This window comes from Carassius auratus, chromosome 2 (genome assembly GCF_003368295.1).
Source record: "Carassius auratus strain Wakin chromosome 2, ASM336829v1, whole genome shotgun sequence".
Taxonomy (NCBI): domain Eukaryota; kingdom Metazoa; phylum Chordata; class Actinopteri; order Cypriniformes; family Cyprinidae; genus Carassius; species Carassius auratus.
In genome coordinates this window covers 25,619,377-25,629,382 of record NC_039244.1, presented here as the reverse complement: position 1 = coordinate 25,629,382, position 10,006 = coordinate 25,619,377, and positions in this window count along the sequence as shown.

Genomic DNA, 10,006 nt, shown 5'->3' with positions numbered 1-10,006 from the left:
TGCCTTAACTGTGTTCATGGTTTTGGTTTGAATGCATGTAATTTAATAACGTCATGATTTGTATTTTATATAATCAACAGATAAAATAATCTTCCAAATATTTAATCTAACAACACAAAAACTGAAATATAAGTAAATATAAAATAAATGTAAAAAAAATTATTACATGTACCAAAGTTATTCAAACAGCAGATAAATTATACAGAGAAAAGAAATGAAGAACATTTACATTGTCAAGGAACAGTAAGTGATTAAGTCTAGCGCGAGTTTAAGAAACTCTCTTAAAAAACTCCCCTTACAATCAGTGAAGCAGTTAAGACACTCTTTGATGAAAGAATCTCCAACTTACATCATACGGAAATCTGTCCTTTGTTGTTTACAATGAGAGAATTTAGAAACACAGAATTCAGTAAGCGAGAATGCACTCTGAACAAAAAAACTCATTGCTGTTTCAGCGATGAGTCATCTGATAGTTTCTGATTGGCTATTGCATTCATAAGCTCAACAGACTTGTGTGTGATTGGTTATAAGGCACAATACAGTAAAAACTCGTAAATAGAATCATGGTTCAACACTGAGCAGATCTAAATTTAATGCTGCAGTCAAGCACTTTTCATTTAATTTTCATTTTATTTACGACAACATTACTGGATATAGTTTAACTGCACAGCAGTTTTGTTCATGTGCTGAAATAGATACTACTAGTGGAAACATGGTGGAAGCGCAGATATTACTGTACATCATTGATAAAACACAATGAACAGGGTCGAGCCATTATTTAAAACTGTAATTTCTCTGGATTTAAAAACCTTTGGGAACGTTTCTGTAGCCTTATAGATAGTAACATATAACCATGTACACAAATAATACATTGATAATAAGCTTTTAAGTCTGTGAAAGAGAACTGATTTCTACTTTGGGAATTTGACATGAAAACTTGTCTGATGATGGGGTGGCGTGGATGTGCCCTAGAAATATCCACTTTGGTGAGAGTGAGCTTCTTTGCTTCTAATCTGCTGCTTCCTGTCTCTGGCTACCTCCACTCTGTATTGTTTAAAAACATCAAGTAAACTGAATCCACGGGCTGATACACCAAGTGTTTCAGATGGCTGACCAGGACACAAGACATAACAGTTTACATTGGCCCGACTCACAAATTGCATTATTCCTCAACAGTATCTCTACTTCTACAGTGGTATTTCTGTAGTAGGGCCAATGATTTAAAAATCACAGCACCCAAAAATGTTTTTAAAGAAGAAATGTATTCTCTGTTCTTCAGAATGTCTCAGACATATCATTAGATGTTTGCTACAGTATATACAAGAGTTAACTTCAGTCTTTTAATCTGGGGACTGCTCAGGGCAACTCACTGATTAACTACCATAGTATGACACCACAGTACAATGTTTTAATTACAACTGCAACTTGTAATGTTTAATTACAATTACAGACTTGGGTGCACCCTTTTAGGAAGTAAAGTAACCTGGCAATTTCAATTTACTTTCTTCAATAAAACAGAAGTGATGATAGTGTTGCTGATTAATCTTGAATTTGATCATGACTGAGCCTGAAGTATATTCGCGTGTAGCAACAGCAATCTGAGAGGCTGCGCATAATAGCACCAAATTAATTTACAAAACGCAATATATTGACCCAAGTTATTTTTTCTATCATACTTTGTACATGTTTGTGATGTCTCATTCTTGTCATCTGACACACAGCAGCCACAAAGTAGTATGTAGTGCTCAAGCTAATTTTATTATGCTGCAACTTTTTATGAACAACTGTTTTGTTTTTTCTTAGGAAGTGGAAGTGGAAGAAGGTGCACCAAAATGGAAATGAAATGTGAAAAGTTGCTGAGAATGGAAGATTTTGAAGACTTGTTACTCTTCTTCAAAGAGTCCACTGAGCCTGCCGCATGAGACACAGCGACAAAGGGAAAGCAAGAGGTAGAGTTCACAGTAACCCAACGCTTCACATAAAGCCTGACAGCAGATGAGCTGTTTCTTCCTCTTCACATGGATTCTGTGTTCGCTTTCATATCTGGGACAACGCTGTCCAAACTGAATGATAGAAAAGAGAGTCTAATTTGAATAGAATCACATACAAAAATATTGCTTTATTTATAATATGATATTGGCTAGTATAACATAATGTATAATATATAATATAATATAATATAAGATTTCATTTTCAATATCCAGTCTTTTTTATTTGTTGTAAAAAAAAAAAATCAGTAAACATGGTGTTGTCTCAAGAAAAATTTGCATACACACAAAACCAGTGAAACCTTCTCAGAATGATGTAGTACTCGTGTCAGATCAGAATGTGGCACTGTAATTGTGATGCTGCCATGAAGTTAAACTAAAAATGGAGAAGAAAACTTGGAGCATTCGCATAAACCTTGCACACTGTGTACAAACATATTTGCTTTCGTAAATATTACATTTTGTTTTAGTAAAGCTAATATACTCAGTAGCTTCTGTAGCATGAACACTAATTTGTAGTCCGCTGCTTTTGTTGTTGCTGTTACATGACGTAGTGGTGACTGACTAGGGTCAAAATATGGGGTGATGACATCACTGATTCACAAAATAAACAGATTGGCTATACACACGAAAACGGTGTCATTTTCAGATTTATCCACTCTGGGACCCAGTTTAAAGGGCCATATGACGTTGCTAAAAAGAACATTATGTTGTGTATTTGGTGTAATGCAATGTGTTTATGAGGTTTAAGGATAAAAAACACATAATGTAGATTATAGTTGCTCCTCTATGCCCCACCTTTCTGAAACACGTACATTTTTACAAAGCTCATTGTTCTGAAAACTGAGCTGTACGCTGATTGACCAGCTATCCAGTGCATTGTGATTGGCTGAATACCTCAAGCGAGTGATGGAAATGTTTTACGCCCCTTAACATGTGGTGCTGTCTCCCGGCATGACAGACAAAACCAATAAAACCCATTAAACCCATTGAGGCATTTGTTGCATACATAATTGAAATGAAATACTGAGACAATACAAAATATTTACGTATACAGCTAAACATGTCACCATTTCCTTACCCTGGGTGCGTTTCCCATAAAACAACGTATGATGCATTGTTGTGGAAACTAACTAACTAGTCGTGACTGTTTCCCGAACACGTTCGCATCTCCATCGTTTAAACCACATTAGTTTAACAGTTTTGGACTGTTGTTAATGACATCACTCGAATGTAGTGGAGTAATAACTTCTGCTAAATAATTGAATATTTAGATGCTGCTGTATTGAACATGGCATCTGATGACTAATTTACTATGTTTTGTTCCCTATCATTTTGCTTTATTTGATGTTTGATTCATGGCGGATTTCCTCTTACATCATACTCCAGGGTTCCCTTTGCCATTTATGCACATGCTCATTCTTCAAAAATGGCGCTTATTGATGACGAGCCAAACTTGATCGATTACAATGTATAAATAGAATGGAAGATATAGATTGTACTGTATGCTGGCTTGTTAATTGTGCCAAGCAAAATAATTTATTCAACTCCATATGTCTTACTAAAAAGAAACTATGGTTCAAACCAAAGGGTCAAGAGCTGTAGTTCCTACCAAGTAAGTTTGCGATCCTGTTTGCGAATGTTCATATGAACTATGGTTTTGGGAGACAATGAACCGTTGGACTATGTTGGTAATGACAGAACTTGCGACTGTAGTTGTGTAGAACTGTAGAAATGCACCCCTGTTAAGTAATTTGTTAACTGATTAGTCCCACCTGTTCCTTGTTTTCTCCCTCATGTGAATTTATATCCCCAGGTTGGTTCAGTGCTTCGTCTGTTCTCATTGTGTATAGTTTCATTTGTTGTCCTCCAGTTGTTTTTTTGTAATTGGCATACAAAGTTAATCTTTTATTTTTTATATTTCTTACTCAAATTATTCTAATTGTATTTTTCTAGTGCTCAAATAAATCACTTATATGATGTCTAAGTTTCTGTGTAGTGTTTTATAATGGGGAAAAATGTAGTTGTATGTTTAATGACTAAAATAGTTTGTAAGACTCTTCAATACAGTTGCTAAATATTTTTATTTTATTTTCGGGGGTGGGGGTTTGGGGGGGCTAGACATGGTCTCAAAAAAAATTGTTGCAGGAATCTAATTTTTCATGGTATCTTCTTCAGATTTGAAATAGAAACTCATGAGATATGTGACTTTCAACCCATTACTTTTATAGATTGCTACAGGACTGAAAGTTTGTGTTTTTTTTCTTTGTCTTCTCTGTTCTCAGCGGGGACATTGTGTATCTGGGTTCATATGATTTAGACATACCATGTCAAAATGTATTAGTCTGTATTTATTAGTAGTATTCTGGATTCCTCTTTTAAGTTTGATCAACATATATATACAGTAGTTCAGTCAAGTTTCTTTCATTCAAAACTTCTAAAGTAAAGTATTTTCTGTCCCCCAGATCTTGAAAGAATTACATATGCTCTATTTTGATCGCACTTAGATTATTGTAATTCATTATATGCTGGAATTTCACAGTCCTCTAATACAAGGCTTCAAATGGTCCAAAATGCTGCAACCAGATTTTTAACTGGAATCCGCAGACATAAACACATAACTCCTATTCTAATGGTTCTAAACTGATTGCTGGTTTGTTATAAAGTTTATTTTATATGTTTTTACATTTCTAAATGGTTTTGAACCCTTGTGTCTGAAATTTTAATTATGAACACTGACAGCCAGGTCTTATGGAGCTGCTGGACAGGCCGCCTCTGCCCTGCACGCCATGGCCCTCCTGCAGGTCTACCAGGCCAAGACGCTAAAGCAGCTGCACGAGGGAAGTTCTGACCCAGGTGTGATGCAGGAGCTGCACACAGGCAATGAAAGTCACGGTGCGGTACCTGGGTCAGCTCACAAGAACCATCAGACTCGGCTACGCGATTCAGTTTGCCCAGCAACCTCCCAAGTTCAGGGGCATCTGGTTCCTCTGTGCTGGACAAAGATGCTCCCTTCCTGCAAGCGGCAACTGCATTCCTGCAGCCCTTCAGCCGATATGAAGTAAGGGTTTTACAGTAATATATTGTAATATATTGTAATTTTTTAACAGCAATTGATTTATGTATTTATTTATTTATTTTGCAGAGTACAATAATTAGATAGAATGAAAAGAAAAGAGAAGGACTGGCAAACTGCCACATGATGCGTTTGATGTTTTGTTTCATGGCCATGTCTCAGCAAAGGACAGAGGTCAACTACAATAGCTTCATTGTTTATACAGTTCTCTTCAACACAAAACAACACAAAAATGGGCTCCCATTAAAATGACCATCTGCAATGATGCCCAGACCTAAATAAATGGGTTGAACTTGAACTCTGATGTTGAGCAGCAAATATCATCAGCCTTCGGGCATAGAGACATCAAAGGGCAAGTCCAAGGCTGGTAGACAGTTTTGTGAAGAAAAACAAGTCTATAAAAAAAATGATTTTCCAACGTCTCTGTATTTTTGCTGACAACAATGAAGCTCATGCAAACACACACAATAACTATAAACAACAAAAGAGGTCTCCATTAATGCAGTTCCTTTGCCACATTTTCTTTTTTGGTCTCTATCCCGCTCATCTTCCTCACCCTGTTCATAATGCAGATGTGTTATTATCTGTGCAGTTCCTTTTAAATAATGAATATACTGTAGGGTTCCGCCATGTCTCTGAAATGGAGAGAGAATGGAATGCAGACAGCAGTCTCTATTTGTGTTTGTGTTCTGACGTAATCTATGTCTGTTAGACAAGGTCTGCATTGAAGAGCAGTCTTAGGAACGTTTCTCATCCCAGTTCTGAAGCACTCATGGGTGAAGTCAGAGATGTGGGTGAGCTGTCATCAGCGCCTTGTGATTTTGTTCCCATATATTATATTTCCAGGTGTGATTTATTGCGTGGACTGTTTTTTTTATATCTGCAGGCCTGTCATTGTAAGCTTAAAGTGCATGGAAATTCTGTCATTATATACTCACACATACATACATGCAGAGATTGGAAGTAACAAAATACAAATACTTTATTACTGTACTTAGAACTGTACAGGAGTTGTTGTTTTTTTTCTTCTTAAAATGGATGCATAAGATTTGCAGACAAAATTAAGAAATTACTGTGACATATTTTCTTTTTGCGCTGTAAGGTCATGTAAATACAATGAATAGTAACTAGAGATTTCAAGCTGCAAAAGGACCATAAAAGTATTGTGGATTAGAAAATTCTGTGCAAGTTATATTGACTACTTTTAAGAAAGAAATTAATGTAGACTTAAAACAAAATGATGGTGAAGAAATTATTTCCATATTTTAATTTTTGGGTAAACTATCAAGGCCATGTGGTGAAAACATGCAGGGAAAATAAAACCAAAACCAGGATATGATGTAATTGTATTAAACTGTATTGTACCAAAGTCAGTATAAATATCAGACAATTAGACATTTTTACAAAAAGGCAAGGTTAGCTGAAATTATAAAATGTATTTATGTAGTTTTTTGGTGAGACTCAAATCATAATGATACTTATATGATACCTATAATGATACCTCCAGCGTGTCCTAGGTCTTCCCCGGGGCCTCCTCCTGGTGAGACGTGCCTGGAACACCTCCCTGGGAAGGCGTCCAAGAGGCATCCGAAATAGATGCCCGAGCCACCTCAGCTGGCTCCTCTCGATGTGTCCTCTTCTGCATTACTGCAGAAGCTGCACCGATCCGTCTGTCAATCTCACGTTCCATCCTTCCCTCACTCGTGAACAAGACCCCAAGATACCTGAACTCCTCCACTTGAGGCAGGAACTCTCCACCAACCTGAAGTGGGCAATCCACCCTTTTCCGACTGAGAACCATGGCCTCGGACTTGGAGGTGCTGATTCTCATCCCAGCCGATTCACACTCGGCAGCAAATCGTCCCAGTGCACGCTGAAGGTCCTGGTCTGAGAAGGCCAACACGACAACATCATCCGCAAAAAGCAGCGACGAAATCGTATGGTCCCCAAACCGGACACTCTCCGGCCCTTGGGTGCGCCTAGAAATTCAGTCCATTAAAAATTATGAACAGAACCGGTGACAAAGGGCAGCCCTGCCGGAGTCCTACATGCACTGGAACAGGTCTGACTTACTGCCGGCAATGCGAACCAAGCTCTTGCTCCGGTCGTACAGGGACCGAACAGCCCTAAGTAGGGGGCCGCCGACCCCATACTCCCAGAGCACCCTCCACAGGATGTCGCGAGGAACACGGTCGAATGCCTTCTCCAAATCTACAAAACACATGTGGACTGGTTAGGCAAATTCCCATGAACCCTCCAGCACCCTGGAAAGGGTATAGAGCTGGTCCAGTGTTCCACGACCAGGATGAAAACCACACTGTTCTTCCTGAATCCAAGGTTCCACTATCGGCCGAATTCTCCTCTCCAGTACCCTGGCATAGACTTTCCCGGGGAGGCTGAGAAGTGTGATCCCCCTATAGTTGGAACACACTCTCCGGTCCCCCTTCTTGAAAAGAGGGACCACGACCCCGGTCTGCCAGTCCAGAGGTACTGTCCCCAACCGCTATGCGATGTTGCTGAGGCGTGTCAGCCAAGACAGCCCCACAACATCCAGAGACTTGAGGTACTCTGGGCGGATCTCATCCACCCCCGGTGCCTTGCCACCGAGGAACTTTTTAACTACCTCGATGACTTCAGCCCGGGTGATGGACGAGTGCTCCTCCGAGTCCCCAGCCACTGCTTCCTCAATGGAACACAAGTCGGTACTTCGGAGATCCTCGAAGTATTCCTTCCACCGCCCGACGATATCCCCAGTTGAGGTCAACAGGTGCCCATCTCTACTGTAAACAGTGTTGGTAGGACACTGCTTCCCCCTCCTGAGGCGTCGAACAGTTTGCCAGAATCTCTTCGAGGCCAACTGATAGTCTTTCTCCATGGCCTCACCGAACTCCCCCCAGGCCCGATTTTTTGCCTCCATGACTACCCGGGCTGCAGTCCGCTTGGCCTGCCGGTACTTGTCAACTGCCTCCGGAGTCCCACACGCCATCCAGGTCCGATAGGACTCCTTCTTCAGCTTGACAGCATCCCTTACTTCCGGTGTCCACCACCGGGTTCGGGGATTGCAACCTCGACAGGCACCGGAGACCTTACGGCCACAGCTCCGAGCAGCCGCAGCGACAATGGAGGTGGAGAACATGGTCCACTTGGACTCAATATCTCCAGACTCCCTCGGGATCCGATCGAAGCTCTGCCGGAGGTGGGAGTTGAAGAGTTGAGAGATTAATCATTCATATTAAATTATTTTCTATTTAGTGTTTAAGGAAACTATTTGATTGCTTGACACATCACATTAATAATTAATTGTAAAATAATACATAGACAAAGATAAAATACCATTAAAATAAAATACTATTAAAAATGACTTTTGGATTGTGTATGTATTAGTATACTATTTGATTACTTGTAATTGATTATTATATCAAATGCAATTTTTTTTTACATTTTATCTTTTCCTGAAGTTTTTCAAAACACGAAGCACATTGTAGAATCCATATATGTCATATATTTTGTCATTGACCCAGAAATATTTTTCCAGAATAAGCAAGGATATTTATGTAGGAACCGGTGCGGTAAGCATATGAGCTTAAAGCGTTGGTTCACCCAAAAATTTTAATTATGTCATAAATAACTCACCCTTATGTCGTTCCAAAACAGTAAGACCTCCATTTGTCTTCGGAACACAGTTAGCCGAGCCAAGCCAGATAATGACTCGTTCATTGACTCGTAAATCAAAATATTAATGTTCTAAGAATCTTTAGTAGTTTTTGCATCAACACCCAGTCGAATTACCATGCTCTCCTTTAAAGGGTCATAAAACCCCCCAATATTTCCTTTGCAGACTTTAAAGTCCTCATGCACAGTTCCTCCCTTGGTCTTCTGCTGAAACTTCTGATTGCTGACCATGTGGAAAGCCTGAGCCGGTGTGGGTGGGCCTGGTGGGCTCCAACATACAGCCCACCGGGGTTGTAGCTCCTTTTAGATCCTGAGAAGATGGGGATGCTGAACTAAAAGGACACCCTAAGTTTGTGCCAGGCTTCGGCCTTGACTTTTCATTCACCAAAGATCCTAGATCTCCGCTGCTATCTCTCTTAGCTCTTCTTCACTTTCTACCTGGGAAGAAACTCCCAACCACTTCCAAGTCAGAACATCTTTTGAATTCGTCAGTCTTGGAAGAACATCAACGCAAGTCCGAAAAACCTTGAATCAAGATTTTTATTCGAGACTGCATCTGGACACTAGTCAGTGACCAAGGAAATGCAAGTACATTGCATACATTTAGCCCTCTGAAGTCGATTAACGCGTATACTCCTGATAGCCCCGAAAATAACTAAAATTACACTTTCAGTTTTGATCGTACAGATAAGAGCAATGCATCAATGGAATCTGTAAAGGGTCAACTTTTTTGTATACAAATATAATAACAACAAAACGTTGTGCATTTATAAAATAAAGATAACAAACAAAGTGTGTTGTCTGCAGCCTTTGTCTGAGCTGATCTTCATTTACAAATGCGTCATTAAAATGAACTGTAACTCTGTGAATACTCAACGAAGAGACATGAGAGAGATGTCTATAGAAAGCTTGACATATCTACTTTTAAACTAAACAAGTGCTGCCGAAAACAAATATTCTGTGATAGAGTAATCCATATGAAAACAACGCGATGTCCATTTTCACGTCTCCCTTCATTATCTTCTAATGTGACCACGCCCCCGGACTTAAAGCCCTATTCAGATTCGAATGTTTCACTGAAGTGCATGGCTTTAATACGCCCACACAACTGAAGACAATGCATTGAGACTGTTCTTCAAGTTTTTTTTTTTTTTTTTTTTTAGCACTTCAGTTCCTCCAACAGCCACTGAATTGAAGAAACAGTTCAGACTTAAACTGAACACCAATGAGCCAGTGAATGGAGTACACGAATGAAGGGGCGAAATGAAAG